Raw genomic sequence first — 15,968 nt, 5'->3', positions numbered from 1 at the left:
ATGATTATTTTTTCTCTGAAAGTTTATAGACCGTTGGAAATCCCAATTTCTTGAAATTCATGGTGATATGTCTTGATGTGGGCCTATATTCATACATTGTATTGGAACCTTGGTGGTCCTTTTCAAACTGGACCTTCATGTTCTTCAGTTCTGGGAAATTTTCTTCAATTTTTCACTTATGATTACCTCCACTCTTTTCCTTTTTTACCTTTTGGACTTTCTTATTCTACTTTCAGTTTGATCTTCTAGCCTATCTGTTACTTTTCTATCATAATTGTAATTTTCAAGAGCTTTTAAAAAATTTTCTCTATTTTCCTTTTTCATAACATCAAATTTTATTCCCAAATGTAATATCTTTTTGTCTCTCTGAAGATATTAATTTTTTTAAGTAGTTGAAATTTTTCTCTCTTTATATAGTCTGTTTCTTTCAAGCCCCTTTTGTTGTTTGTCTTTCATTTTAGAAGCTTTTCTCAGCTGTCTGGTAATCTTTGGGTGTTTATTCATATTTAAAATTGTGGGGATAAAAGGCTAGTTCGAATGCATGAGTGGATCTTGTTGACTTCAATATAGGGTCATATTCTGGGCTTTTTAACTGGAGACCCTCTGATATTCGCTATCTTTGTTTTTCTTCTAGGTCTAGTTTTATTATTAAAGAAGACATTTCCAGCTTCCTGCTTGGCAGGTGGGCTCTGGGCTAGTGGGAGCTAAGCAGGCGAAGAGAATTGGGTATTTCTTGCACTAATTCATTTAATCCTTCTCTTTTTCACATGGTATCATTATGTTTGGCTTTCCTTGGTGCAGACATTAAATAAAAGCATAAACTTCCAAACTTTCACCCAAGTCACGGAGGACCAGTCACCTCCCTGCGTGGAGTTGGTGGAGGAGGTCTGTTTGATTCTTAAATAGAGTCACTTTTTATATTAGATGCATCTTTTAAAAACTAAAAGTTAAACTGCTGTCAGAAGTGGAAAATCAGTATCATCAGCCATAAAAAGAAGTTTATACATACATACACATTTTTATGTCCTCATAAAAAATATTCTCATGTACACATGGACCACACATTGGAAAACATTTTAACTGTGCTGTGTGGGTCATTCCCAACAGGCATATTTTTCAATTCCTCAAGTTTTCTCTTTCTTCTTGGACATTCAAAGCAGGTGATACCTTACGTCCCCTTACACCAAACAAAGAAAGAGAGAACTCTCATTTTCTTTTTGTCAACTAAATGTTTTTCTCTTCTGTAATTTATTTTTTCACTAGTACAATGTTATGTTTAAAGCTCTGTATCGAATTCTAATGGTGTCTTTGTGGATGTAAATTGTCTATAACTGATAAGATTAGTGCTATAGTAATTGTTTATTGCTCTAACATGTCTATAATCTTTGTATTGTTAATGTTCTGATGTCATCTTGAGTTTTCAACTGGGTATCTTTTAAAGCTTCTAGCTTTTTTCACCGACCCATGATCATTATTGAAATCATGACTTTGATGTCAAGGTAGTTTACCTCTATTGATTCAACTTTAATTGGGTCCTTGCTTTGGCAAAACAGACATTAAGAGAAAGCTTACAGTTGAAATTTTTAATGATGAGATATGTAATATATGTATTGGAAAGTTGAGAAACCAGAAAATTTTAAGATCTTACTATATTGTTCTGTTTCTTCAAAACCCTAAGAGTTCTAATTTAGTATTATAAGTACAAAATAGAATGTTGAGTCTAAAATTATTTCTGTGGTTTTTTATTTATTCTGTATAATCACAAGAACCAACTTGTCACCTTTCCTGGTTCAAGAGTGGAAAATTCCAAGCAAAGATTACAAGGTCTTGTTATATAATACCTTATCAAATTTCCTACCTTTGGTATTTTTTCATTATTTCACAAAACACCATAGAGTTTCAGCTTCCAAATACTGACATTGTTGCCCTATTTAATAAAATCTAAAAAATATTCAAGTTCAGTATCTTGATTAGAAACTAACATTTTGAAATAAGCCATCCTATCATTTTTATAAGAAGATTTTCCTGTCTGATGGGTCACTATAGACTTTAACTAGAAATGAGCTCTTCTCCCTTTCCCTTCCCCTGCCTTTAGTGATTTATTAGTTTATTGTAGATTATCCTTCAGATTGATCATTTTATGTGTAAATATTAGAGGTCTTCTGGTCCTACTTGCCCTAGAACTGGATTAAAAATCCAGGAGAGGAAAAAAATACTTTTTTATTATTCCATTCTCTCCCATAGCTGGCCAGTTTAGATTCTTTTTAAGGTGTGACTTAGACAAAAGTCAGAATTTTTATTTCTTGTTTTTATCTTGGGCTCCAGGATTTCACAAATGGTACTGACAGTGAAAATAATTTCTAAACTACCTTGAACCAGGGCTCCAAGACTTTTCTCTCTCTTTCAAGTTTCTCAGTTTTAACTGCCTTCCAAAGTACGATTCCTCCTCTTTCTACTGTCTCTGCATATCTTCCCTTTTTCTTGCAAAGGGGCACACATCTTTTCTTTCAACCTGGGCTAATGTGTTGTCTGTATATTGTTTCTTCTAAGTGTAGTGTCCCAGGCACGGTGGAACCCTGGGTTGAAGAGGTTCTTTTAGAATCCAAAGAAAGAGTTTTTTTTATAAAAGCTGACAACTTTGTTCAAATTCTTTTATTATCAGAAATTGTGGTCTTTATCTTTTTCTGTGCAGGGACTTCATCTGTTTCTAGTGGGTCTTTGGTATATTATTGGAACATTGAAACTTCTTAATGTGATCAAAGCTCATTTCAAGATTGTATTCAGATAAGAACCTGTGTTTTTATATAAATCACCTATCTAGGCAATGATTCTTTGTTTATAATGTGAATTATCAAAATGAATGGAATAGCTATGTGGCTATGTTATTTATTTTTGATTAGTATCAGTCTATAACATATTCAGCATTTCCTTATAAGTTATGGTACGTCCTGGAGAGTGAGCTTATTATCCGTATGGTCAAAAGGATAAGTGACAGTATTTTGGGGAAACATCCAACCAGAATTGTCAATTGGGTTCTAAGCAAAGGGTAGTCTTTAAGAAGGGTAAATTTTAAATTAATCTTCTCCAATAGATCATAGAATATCTTTAAAATGATGCCTTAATCCCTTAACCTTTAGGAAATCAATTTTAGGTGTTGAACTTTGATATGAATACTCTTGAGATCCACACATTAGACCACGACTTATGCAGTGGGTCATTTCTGTTCTCACTTCTGTTTGCCATATTCCTGTGATGTAGTATATCATCACAACCAGTAAGAAATAATGATAATTGGTAATATACCCATGAAAAAGTTCTTTTGGTGTAAGCAATGAATAGTGATTAAGGGGGAAAAAAAAAAGATTTCCCTTAGTATGTTAAACCTATAACAGAATATTTTATTGGATCAAAATTTGATCATATTATCTTAAAAGTGTCCCTTCGCTAGTTTGGAGAGCTAAGTGTGAGGTAGTACACTCTGTCATTCTTGTGTTCATCTTTCCTTTCTGTTGAGGGTCAAGAAGTTTGCTTTCTGAGCATCCTAGCTTTGATGGACATGAATAGAATTTCTTTCATTTGAGACCATTATCTAATATAATCAACAGAAACAAATACATTTTTCTCTGGTTTGCTCTTACTTGGGACTTGACTCCCATTGGTTTGGTTCCCTAAGGGGACAGTGTTCTTATAATTAAGACTGTGGCAGATATTCTAAAAGATGGGATTACATTTTTAAATAAATTTCGGTTGAAAGTTTTTTTGTAAAAATAACAAAAGACAATGATTTTAGTTCTTGAAGAGTATAATTACTTTTAGAATGAGAAATGCTAATTTTTCAAACCTTTGTAAAAAATAAGATATTTCAGAGGAATATGCTGATTCGCAATTGAAATAAAATTTGCTGTATCAATTCAATATGTTGGTCCTTTAGTTGACTATCTCTACTAAATATTTGTGAAAATAAGAGCTCTACTATTTAGTTGAGTAGTCATATTCTTTGAATTTGTTAAGTGACTTTAAAAATATTTTCTCATTTGGAATTAGATCACTGTGATCAGTTTAGTATAACATATTTTAAGAGGTATTTTCCAGGCACTGTGTTAAATGTTGGGGTTTCAAAGGTAATTTATCATGCTACCTGATCATAGGAAGATAACTTTTGAGAGAGATATTGTTATAGAATGGATACAAAGTGCCTTAGGAGTAAAGATGGAGATTGTTCTTGGGAATAAGGGTTAGTAATGTCTTCCCCGAGGATATGACTTTTGAGTTGTGTGCCGAAGGAGAAGTTGGAGTTGAGAAGAAAAACAAACTAGAAGAGAGAGCAGTGTTGCATAAGAACTTCTTGTGGGTGATTTAGTCAGATAATCCATTCGTGATATCTTTAAGTCTGTTACCTCCCTAGTACATTTATACTTTTTCCTCTTCAGCCAACATATTTATTTATGTATTCCCCTGCTGCCAGTTTTCTTGATAGAGACATCTACACTTGTCTGTTACATTTCCCTTTTGTCTAACTACTTCTTATTCCATGAAATTTGGATGCTACCCATACAATTATGGATACTGTGAACTCTGCTCAGTGCAAAATCTAATGATATTATCGAGGATCTTTCTGGGTTTTTCTTCAACACTTGATATTGTTGTCTATCGTATATCTCTCTTCTTCCATAGATTGTTATATTTATTTCTTTGAGGACTACTTCATCAAGGAAAACAGATTTGGAAGAGGTTAAGCATGAGATTTACAGTTAGAAGGTATAAATTCAAATTCCAGCCTTGACTCTTTCTACTTATGTAACTTTAAATGAATTATTAACCTTTCTGAGGTTCAATTTCCTCATGTTTAAAATAGGAACAATGATTTTTAGTTTATGCTTAGCTACAAATATGAAATTGTTTTTGATAGTACCTGGTATATAATAAATTAATACATTTATTATTTCACTATTATTATTTTGATTGTTATATTATTAGTAGTAGTTGTACTAATATTTTCTGACTCTAATATTGGGGGTTTTTGATCTCCTTTAATATAAGATTTGGCCTGTGGTCTTCCATTTTTGCACTCACTCTCAAATAAGTCATCTTCTGTAGCCAGTATAGTCTTAGAAAAGGTTGCTTCCATTTTCTTTACTAAGCAAAAACCTCTGGTTCTTCCTTGTATTGCTTTGGATGGTTAGTTATGGAAGCTCGGGCTCTGGATCAGAATGGACACTAACTTGGTCTGACTTCAAGGGGCAGTATTGTTTTTCTCTATCCTGGATACGCACTTTGTGCTGTCACCATAGTGATGAGAGAAAATGCCAGATTTCTCAATAAAGATTAGGAATACCTCCAGTATTTTATTCAACTTATGAAATAAAATGATTTTGGATCAAGTGTGATGTTGTGGTAGGATATAAGATTTTAGGAAATTAAGGTGAGAATAATATGTTAATATCTTAGCTAGCCTGATTGGAATTTGACTTCTAGTTAGAAGAGACTTAAACTATTCATTTAATTAAACTATTCCAAAGCACCTCCACTGTTGAATTGAAGAAAATGTTCTTCAACAATCACTTAGTTGTATCAACTTATTTTACTTGATTCCATAATTTTGTCCTTAGAGATATGTTTCCTATGAATATCTCATTTGTTTATCAAACTATCAGTTTCAACATCAGTACTTTTTTTGCTTAGAAAGTTCAATTTGTCCTATAAAATATTTAACATGAGTAGAAAGTAGAAAATTTTAGGATAACTAGTACTTCTGTTTACATATAATTTCAAAAAATTGGAACATAATTTAAACAGAGCACCTGCCCTCTTTACCTAAGCAAATCACAGGAATTCTTTATCTGTGCTGTAAATACACTCTCAGTTATAATTTCAATTTTTAGCTGCCTGTTTGCCATCAATTTCTGAAAGAAAGAGAAACTTAAGATTCAAATAAGAATTGTTATTTATAGTCTGAGCTGATCAAGGAAGTCTTTCTAGGGGAAGTGACTTTTAAACTAAGATTTGAAGAATAGAGGTAACCGATATGGGAATAAAAGGAAGTACTTTCTGAGGGACGTTTGTGCGCATGCATGTGTGAAAACCTGGTATGACAGAGAAACTGGTGGATTTGTGGAACTGACACAGAGTCAAAATGACTGGAGAAGAGAATGAGAGGAATGAGTGGTGAAAGATGAGGTGGCTTGTTAGGTGGCTACTGGTCAGGCAACATAAGCTATTATGTTTTCAATAAAAGCTCTCATTTCGAAGTCCACTATTTTTGGCCAGAAATCCAGTCGAAGCAATGAATCATAATAATAGTGGCTGCCATCTTCTGAGCACCTACAGTGTGCCATTCTCCTTGTGTTGATGTTTAGCTCATTATTTCTTAAGGTTATAACAACCTGCGAAGACTATAAATTATTTTATGGGCGAGGAAATTGGAGCTCAAAGAATTTAAATTACTAGCTTTGTATAATAGTCGTTTGGCCTTGACAGCCTGTGCTTATATTTGAAGAGTATACGCTGAGGCAGTAATTACAAAATGTACATGTGTGGAGTTGACATTGCATTACTTTTGGGAGTGGAACCTATTTGTATTATCTTTTTAAAAGTGATTTTTTTTTTCAAGGTCTTTCACGCTACCAGTAAATGCTGGACAAATGGTAGGTGCTCTATATGCATTGAAGGGATATACTAAATAATATAAAAAACTGAGCTCTGACCAAATCACCATGTTTATGTAGTGGAGAGGCTTGGACCTTGGAGCTTGTCCACTTAGCTTTCTCTTGCCCTTGACAGCAGCTCCTGAGATGCTTTTGTGGAACCTTTAGGGGTATATATAACACAGTTTGAGAATCATCACTCCTGGACTTTTTTGTAGCAAAAAGAATTGTTCATCAAAATTCTTCAAGCTCGATACCTGTACCAAACCAGCATATCAGAATTAATTCCATGAACACTTAACACATACCTTTTCTAGTTCTGAAAAATGATCATTTTGTCCTTCGTTTTATCTAGGGCTGATAATTAGAAATAAACACGCATATAATGCCTCTTTTTTTTTTCTTAAAAAAGACTTGTTGACATCTGTCAAAGTTATTTCAGCAGAGAATTTGATGGTTCATTTTCATTACATACAGCTCTCGTAAGCCATTAGACTTCCTCTTTAGAGCAAATCAGAGCTACCTTCTTTGTCCTGGCTAACTAATAGCTCAGTGCTCATAGTAAACCTGATGTTTAAACTAGTATACCTTTCTTCAGCCATCATCTTTCTTTTTAGACAAGAGTCAAGCCCAAGTCTTTTGGCTTTGGAGCCTGGGCTCTTAAGTTCTACCCTACAGAGATAAAGCAGTCAGATGAGTTGTAATGAGATAAACTATTAAATAGTGTAAGTGTATTGACATAGAAGTACTAAATATGGCAGTCCCATGGCAAAGAACATAATATACTTTCTTTCAAGAAGGATTAATCTTAGCTTTGTGAATCACAAGGCGTTTTTTGAGAATTTCCACAAGAAAAAGTAGTGAAGCAAACAAGACCATGTAGAGTATTTGAATAAAATAACTTGCAAATAAAAAATTATGAACCTTAAACTTCTTGAAGCCTCTTCTGAAATCGGGCCCTAAATATGAGCATCAGTAAATATAAAGCCTTTTTTTTAAAAGAAGGGAAAAATTATAAACATAGTAAAATGTTATTCCGATAATCTGGGGAAAGGATATCTGAGACTGTATTGTATAACACTTGCAACTTTTCTAGAAGTCTGAAATTATATAAAAAGAAAAACATTTAAAAGTAAATAACCTTACCAATCTAAGTTTGTTAACTTAAGCTAATAACCCTAATATGTGTTCGATAGATATGGGCACTTACTTATTATATCTTTAAATAAATAAAACCTGAAAATTGCCTTATACTAAGGCACAAGAATTCCTCAAAAAAGTATCCCAAATTTAAACTTTTGTCCCACCTCATCAAATCAAAGTTAAAAAGAAGGAAAGAAAAATGTCCAGAGAAAATCAGTTTTGAGATTATTACACAGTTCTCTCTTCATTCCCTATTAACTCTCCAGTCTTGATAATTATTATCAAGATAATAAATGAATGAATGAATAATAAACTTGAATAACACATAAAGCAAACAACAAAAAATTGGAGATACATTTAAGACTCTTTTAAAAACATAGATGTGTATAATAAATTGGGGGCCACTAAACATTGGTTGCTAGAAAATGCAAACTAAATTATTCTCAAGAAAAAAAGACAAAAGTATCAGAAATTAGGTATTATATTAAAAAAAAAGATCGTTAGCCAATTCGTGACTTTGATTTTGTTTTAATTAATAGCAATATATATCCCGATAGCATAAAGGCTCAGACAATCATTCCCATCCCAACCTCTGAGGAAAACCAGGTTTATCCAACAATTGATTAGAATACTTTAAAAAGTTAAACTCATCCAAATTTTTTTATAATTGACATATTAATTATTGAATGGTGCAGGAAGTATAATACAGATTTTTTATTAAATACAAAGGTATAATATTTTTGTAAAGTGATAGTAAATAAGTAAATTTTACTTTGAATCAACCTAATTTTAGTTCCCAGTAATAATAATTTTTCTGAATTCTTATAAGACTGACCAGACCATTGAGTACTGCCCTGTTTATAACCTTTGATAACAATTATTCTAAGCAAAGCCTTGTTACAAATAATTTTGTCATTTGTATTATGGTTATTTTCAAGGCTTTACTTTGATGTCGAAGTTCACTAAGGTGTTTGTTGCCTGTGGTTTATCGATCTGGTAAACAGTTATAAATTTAAAAGTCATGATTACTCTTAATTTTTTCCCAGAAGTTTCATAAGTATATTTCACAGAAACTGAGTTTTTCTTTAGTTATTTTAAATAGATATTAAAAAATATATATTAAAGTAAAAGAGGATCAGATAAGTTGAAGAACTCTGTATAGGAAAAAAAGTATGACCTAGAGAAGCTACCCAGTGTGATAAACAAAACCCATACTCTTTACATAATCAGTATAAACATAGATTACTAACAATGCTAATAGATCTCAGTAGACATTTTATTTCACATATAGAAAATATTCTTAACGTTTACCTTAAATTATATCATATCTATATATTGGTTGACAGCACTTAAAATACTTTTTTTTAAGAATGTATTTTTTTCTCCTATTGTTCCTATGAAGCAGTGGTAATATTTCCCTAATTACTAGAAATGTTGGGGTAAAGGCACAGAGACTTGAATTTGATTTAAGTAGTGTGAATGAGTTGGAATGCCAAGTTTGCCACTTTACAGGGTACGTGGTATTGAGCAAGTTACTTTAACCTCACTGTCTTTCAGTTGCCATAACTGCATTGTGGGAGCTCATTTGGCAAACATCGATTAAGCATCAGTTATTTTGCCAGGAACTATGCTTGCTAGGATATGGGATATAAAGCATTTTAAGGTTAGGTCAAAGAGACTGACAAGCAAACCAGAAGATGGCACAGAGAATGATAATACTTGGAGTGTGTGTGTGTATGAAGCTGTAGGAACAAAGAACACATAATTTGGAGGTGAGTCAAAGGAGGATGGGAGGGGGCAATTGTAGGAAACTTCCTGGAAAAGTATCACCCAATCTTAGTTTCCTTATCTTGGAAATGTTTACCCAGGATTATTAGAATATCGTTGTAATCATGCTTGGTAAACTGCAAACCATTTTGCAAACATGAGAACAGGTTATTGATTCATATATCAGAGATTCTGATAGGAACTGGAGGTTGGAAAATGATCGCAAAGAGCAGTGTTTCTCTAAGTGTGATATATGGATGTTTTTTTGGAAACCCACTGTGTGTGTGTGTTTAAATAATCTTTATATCGAAACTGTGAATATATTCTAGATTATCAGAATTACTACATTATAACTGAGACTATCATTTAAAATCAGCGTGTTTTCATATATGTTTATGGTCTCTTTGGTGCTAGGTTGAATTATATTTATTTTGGGCTAATGAGGAAGAATAAAGCCAGCCCTAATATGAAAATGCTGAAGGCTAAATAGTATCAGATAGATTGAACACAAAAGAAGCTTCATCATGGTAGTTGGCCCCACAGCTATTGTTTATACCCTGGTTTACATTTTGCATGTTTTAATAATATGTTATTGAACACTAGAGGTCATCAGCCATGATCCCAGGGAAGCACAGCCGATCCCCAAACTTGATTCTTTCTGGTATGCATTCTCCTAGCCCCATGTACGTTTCCTTCATAGACTTTTTATTGTTGTAGTTTTAATTGATTTATGTGATTAGTGTCTCTCCTAAAAATTATATTGTAAATCCATGATCCAGGGATCATATCTTTTTTTTGTGTTCCCACACATGATATGTCTGTAACGTAACAGATGCTTAGTAAAAGTTTGTTGAATTGATGAGTGAACTAGGTAATATTGAAGTGCCTTCTTAATTAACAGTGATTAAAAATATTTAATCACCTGTTTAGTGTTAAGTATATACATGCGCATATACCGTATTTTATATACTATAATTTCTGAACAGTATAAATGATCACTATCAGATGTCTTCAAAGCAGAACATCTAGGTTTGTGGATGATTTTCAAGTAAATAAAATCATACAACATTTACTCCTATGTCTGGTTTCTTTCACTCACCATAGTATTTAGAGGTTCATCCATGTTTATGTGTCTGTCATTGATTTATTTATATTGATGAATAACTTTCCATTATAACAATATATTACAGTTTGTTTATCCATTCACCTATTGTTGAGCATTTGGTTTGTTTCCAGTTTGAACTGGAAAGGTTACGAACATTAATATACTAAGTCTTAGTGTGAATATATGTTTTTATTTCTCTCCGGTAAAGACCTAGAAGACTTGTTGAGACAAAAGATGTTTGTTTATCCTTGTTAAGAAACTGCCATACTGTTTTTTAAAGTGGTCATCCCATATTATATTCCCATCAGCAGTGTATGAGAATTCTAGTTATTTGACTTCCTTACCAAACTTGTAATTGTCAATGTTTTTAAATGTTAGCATGTTAGTAAGTTATGTAGTGGTACCTCATTGTGGTTTTAAGTTGCATTTCTCTGATGACTAATGATGTTGAGCATCTTATGTGCTTATTGACCATCTATATTTTTTCCTATTTATAGTTTATTCTTCCATTTCTACTTTTATTTAAACCAATAAATACCTAATTTGTGTCTAATTAAATAGATTTCTAAAACACACTTAAATGAGTTCAAGTAAATATTTTTAAAATTTTAAGTTAAAGGAAGATAAGAGAAGAGAAAATTTAATCATGATAAATTAACTTTGGTCAGGTTATATGTACTTGGTAAAAAAAAAGAAACAAATAGAATTATACAATAAAATGATGAGTTGATTTATTTAATGTTAAAAGTTCTCTTCAGCTTGTATTGAAAAACCTCAGAATTTCTGAGTAGACGCTAATTCAGATCAATTTAATAATCAGAGTGGTTGCAGTGTGTTATGGACAGAGAGGTGGTCAAGACAAATGAGCTATAGCATGGGAGGTCCACCTCACTGAGACTCAGAATCAGAGTACAGTGGCAGACACATACAGCTCATCCTGACACAGTTCTGACCATGAGAGTGTTATAATATCATATTGTGGTAGCAAAGAAGGAACTTCCCTTCATTCTGACTGAGAATCAGTGGCATTCTAGGTGAGGATAACAGCTTTGGTTACAGCTTTGCCGAGAGATTAATAGTAATCTTAAATCTGCAGAATTTTCTGTTTGGCTATAAGATTTCCAACATTTAGATAATAGTTTAAGTGACTCTCTATAGAGAACATGAATAAGTATTAGTCCCTGAAGCTCATTCCTTGGATTATAGAGATTAATGATTAGAATACATGTGCTTAAATACTGTGAATAATATTTATGGTATAAATAACTAATTTTGTTCATGGTACTTGTATCATCACTACCATGATAAATTACATAATTGTTGTTAATGCTAATTCAAAGACTGTGGAGCTGAAAGAGATCTTAAAGGTCATCTGTTCCCATGTTTTTTAACCTTTATTTTTACTCTAGGTGGTTCTACCTTTTCACTATTGTGAATAGAATTTATATGAACATGAGTATACAAGTTTCTCTTTGAATATCTGTTTTCAGTTCTTGTGGGTATATGCCCAGGAGTGCATTGATGGGTCATATGGTATATCCTATTTTCAACCACACTGTTTTCTTAGTGGCTGCACCATTTTACAACCCTACCAACAGTACACAAGGGTTCCAATTTCTTCACATCCTCATCAATGCTTGTCATTTACTCTTTTTTATAGTAGCCATCCTAGTAAGTTCAAGGTGGTACCTGTATTTGTAAAAATCAGTTTCTTTTTTATCTCTCCTCCTAGTCTTTCTCCTCTGCCTCCCCCTCCTTTACACCTCTCCACCTACTCCTTACTCCTATCTCTCTCTCTCTCTCTTTCTTTTCCCCGCCTCCCTCCCTTCTTCTTTTCTCCTCCTCCTTCATAAACAGGTCTATATGTAAAACAGATATTTGTAGAGCTGCTTTGAAGAAATGGGGCTGGGAAACCTATAGTCCCCCCGCCCTCCCCCCTACATCCCCACCTTATTCCTGAAGCAGTGAGGAGGAGAATAGAAGGGAAAATAAGGATCTATTTTGACTTTTTACTTTAAGGCCGAGAAAACTGAGACCCAGAAAAATGAAGTGACTTTTCCATAGTCACACAGAAAAGACTAAAATTCCTAACTCTCTATTTTAATAGTTTCTGAAACTAAATAGGAGCCAAAGAAGTCTTGAGAGATCTCTTATAGTTTTTTCTGAGTAAGATTATGAATTAACTTTTTCAGAGTTTTCTATTCTGTAACTTAATAATTTCTGAGATGTGAAATTTATGTATGCCATTGGGATATGAAGCGATTTTAAGTGGTCTAAGATGGTTAGATGGACTTCAGGTAGTTTTGGGAAGGAGCTCTAATAAAACTGAATAACAGAGTGAGGAAGTTACTTGCTCATGCGTTCTGTTACCCACTGACGTAATCAACAAAATCAGTTTAGTGTAGCATATCTGTAATATCACACAAATATTCGCTGATCTTCCCCAACTCCCACATAGACACTAAAGCAAAAGAACAGGATTCAGACTCATAGATAACAGGCAACAATAGCTGGCTAGTATTAAATAACTTTTGATATTATTTATTTTTAGTGTATTATAATAATAAAAGATGGAATATGCTAGTGTTCCATTTCTTGTTATAAAAGTTTTTCAAGAAATCCAAAAATGTGGAAACCATTAAAACTATGTAGTATATGAAAAGATGGGTGGTACATTGGAATGGCACATAATGTGCCTTAGTTCAGGTACTAAAAAGCAAATGCTGATACAAAGATTTTAGTGCAGGTGGAAATAATCCTTGTAAATGACAATAAGATATTTAGAAGTGAGACAGGGAAGAGATTGTATCCAATAGAGATTTTCATATTATATAAATGACCACTGTGGATAATTGGAGATGGATCACATTGGGACAGTCGAGCCAATGTTATGCTGAATCTTAGGAGTTATCCCACCTGAGAGGGTAGGAAGCCTAGGGTATTTATGTAGACTCTGATTAGTCACGGGCAGAGGGCTACTCATGCGGGGAGTTATTTTCGGACATTTCTGGCTGAGGTACAGGTGGGCAAATAGTATGCTAAAAGTCAGAAATTTCTCAGGCAAAAGAGGTGCTATAGTGTGAAGCTAGACCAGTGTCCGTTAAAGTGATAAGGGTGAGCATGTGTGGACATGGCATACACAGTGCCACATATGCTACATATGTGTTACAAGAATGACTACTTTTGGTAATTTCTATGTCAACGATACCTTTTCAGAGATAAGCATTTTATAGCTATCTTTGTTATTACTCTCTAAAGTCTTAAAATGGCAAAGGAAATTTTTCTTGGTTCCTAAACGTGGATCTATTTGCTACTTGTATTTATCTTCTCAATGGGCAGAGAGTGCTGAGTGTCTGTTTGCATAATATTACTTCATCTGGTTGAATAAAGACTGTTATTAATTCCTGCCCCAGCCTTCTACTCCTTATTAACCTAAATTATTTTAGGGTTTCATTGTTAAGTTAATTCCCAATCATTTAGTAATTTTTATTACTTGTTCCTAGACTTTCTCCAGCTTCCCTTCATCTTACTTAAGTTGATGAGCCTATTTTCCATAACTGTTTTCTCAAGATAATACGTTTATTGAAATCTTATATAATTTAAATTTCTGGCCAAATGTAAAACTTCATAGTTTATTAATAATTTATCATAATTTGAATAGCAATTTAAATGATTTTAGTTATACAGTTTACTGAAATAATCTCCAAAGTCACAGCATATCTACGTCAATTATGTGATAGTTATACTGTATTTTAGAATTGTGTAAGTGGGAACACTGATTTAATCCCAAGTACTTTGCTCTAATATAAAGTTAAAATTAAACTATAGGAATTAACTGTACTGCTAAAGAAATTGAATTGGTAACATTATTTTGTAAGTATCTAAATTCATTTGCTTTATCTTATTAACTCCATGACAAAAAAAAAAAAAGAAAAAGTACTGAACTGCTGGCATTGTAAACAGGCAGCTGACGTTTAGAAACTCACCTTGATAGTAACTGATAATATCTCGTTACAGTGATATGTATACAGTAGCAAATAAATTGAATGACTTTGCCTCTAACTAGTTTTTCCCTTAAGCAGAGTAAACTAATTTAGTAATTATTTGGCTTCATTAAAAAAAGGATTTATTTTATGTTAAAGCAGGAATTTGAAAATCTTTGTTTAATTATTTTCCTGGTCATTATTCCCACAGATATTTTACCCTACTTTTGAGGCCATATATCATTATGAGAAACTTAATAAATTGCTGCTTTACTTTTCTGGAGAAAACACCTACCTCTCTCCCTAAAATACACACGCACGCACGCGCGTGCGCACATGCAGACACATGCCAGTTAATTACTTTTCTGGACATTGTAAAATAAAGCATCAATTCTCAGTTTTCAATTAATCGTAGTCTATAAATATGTTTTATAATAGAGAAAAGCAGAAATAATTTATATATATTTTTCACCTTTTATTTTTTAGAGAGCTACAATTTATTTCTGGTGAGTCATACAGATTTTAAGTGACACAATTCAGTGTGTTGTGAGAAGTGATTGTATCTCTATAACCTACACTTTGGTCAAGATATAGAACCTTCTTAGCAAGTTTCCTATGTTTTTTCCCAGTCCGTCTCTGCCCTCTTCTCCCTGCACCACCAATCCTAGAAGAAAGCACTGTTCTGTTTCACAGATTACATGTTAATAGGTTTTGTTTTATTAAAAAAAAAAAAAATCATGTACCACATAGAAGAATTTGAAGCGAAAGAGTTGACAATTTATTGTAGACTGTTTTGGACGACTGATTAAATTTAAAGACTGAATATTGATACTATGATTCTAAAAAACAATAATTAACAATATATAGTAATTTTAATGTTCTCATTTTTAACTTCATAAATATTTTGTAATTAGGATTAATATCAAATTGAACCCTATATATAACCCTACATAGAAGTTATTCATTGGATAACTTTCTAGAGATCACTCAAAATGTTTTTGGCCATCTAATAAAAAACTTGTCTGCAAACCCATTTGGTTATTAATTCAGCTCCAAATTAGTTATCAACCATTTTTGTAATCTATATCTTTAGTCATTTGTCCTTGGCTTCAAAATATTTTTGCTTCTACTAGTGTAAAGGTATTCTTCAGCTAAATAGTTATATAATATGCTGTCAGTGCTGAGAGGGCCCCAACTTTTTACTTCTAATGAGGTAGTCCTTTTAGGTAGAACTTTTTCTACCATTCCAATTGATTTTATTCTTTAAAATAGCATATGAGTAGAGCTATTAAATAAGAAATTTATGAAGTAAGGAAAAATAAAATG

At 32.7% G+C, this 15,968-nt stretch overlaps 1 protein-coding gene across 10 annotated transcripts in view; it reads left to right on the top strand.

Annotated features, from left to right (window-relative positions):
• Positions 1-15,968, top strand: part of RFX3 (regulatory factor X3) — a 252,558-nt gene that overhangs the window by 116,428 nt on the left and 120,162 nt on the right. The window contains exon 2 of one of the 10 annotated variants that reach the window (XM_016138332.2): positions 635-726. The exons of the other annotated variants lie outside the window; for them this stretch is intronic. The gene's annotated coding sequence lies outside the window, so the exon portion shown is untranslated. The remainder of the gene's footprint in view (positions 1-634; positions 727-15,968) is intronic. 10 annotated transcript variants of the gene reach the window in all.

This window comes from Rousettus aegyptiacus, unplaced genomic scaffold, assembly GCF_014176215.1.
Source record: "Rousettus aegyptiacus isolate mRouAeg1 unplaced genomic scaffold, mRouAeg1.p scaffold_m13_p_3, whole genome shotgun sequence".
Taxonomy (NCBI): Eukaryota; Metazoa; Chordata; class Mammalia; order Chiroptera; family Pteropodidae; genus Rousettus; species Rousettus aegyptiacus.
The sequence above is the reverse complement of the archived record's forward strand: the minus strand, read 5'-3'. Positions and strand labels throughout refer to the sequence as shown.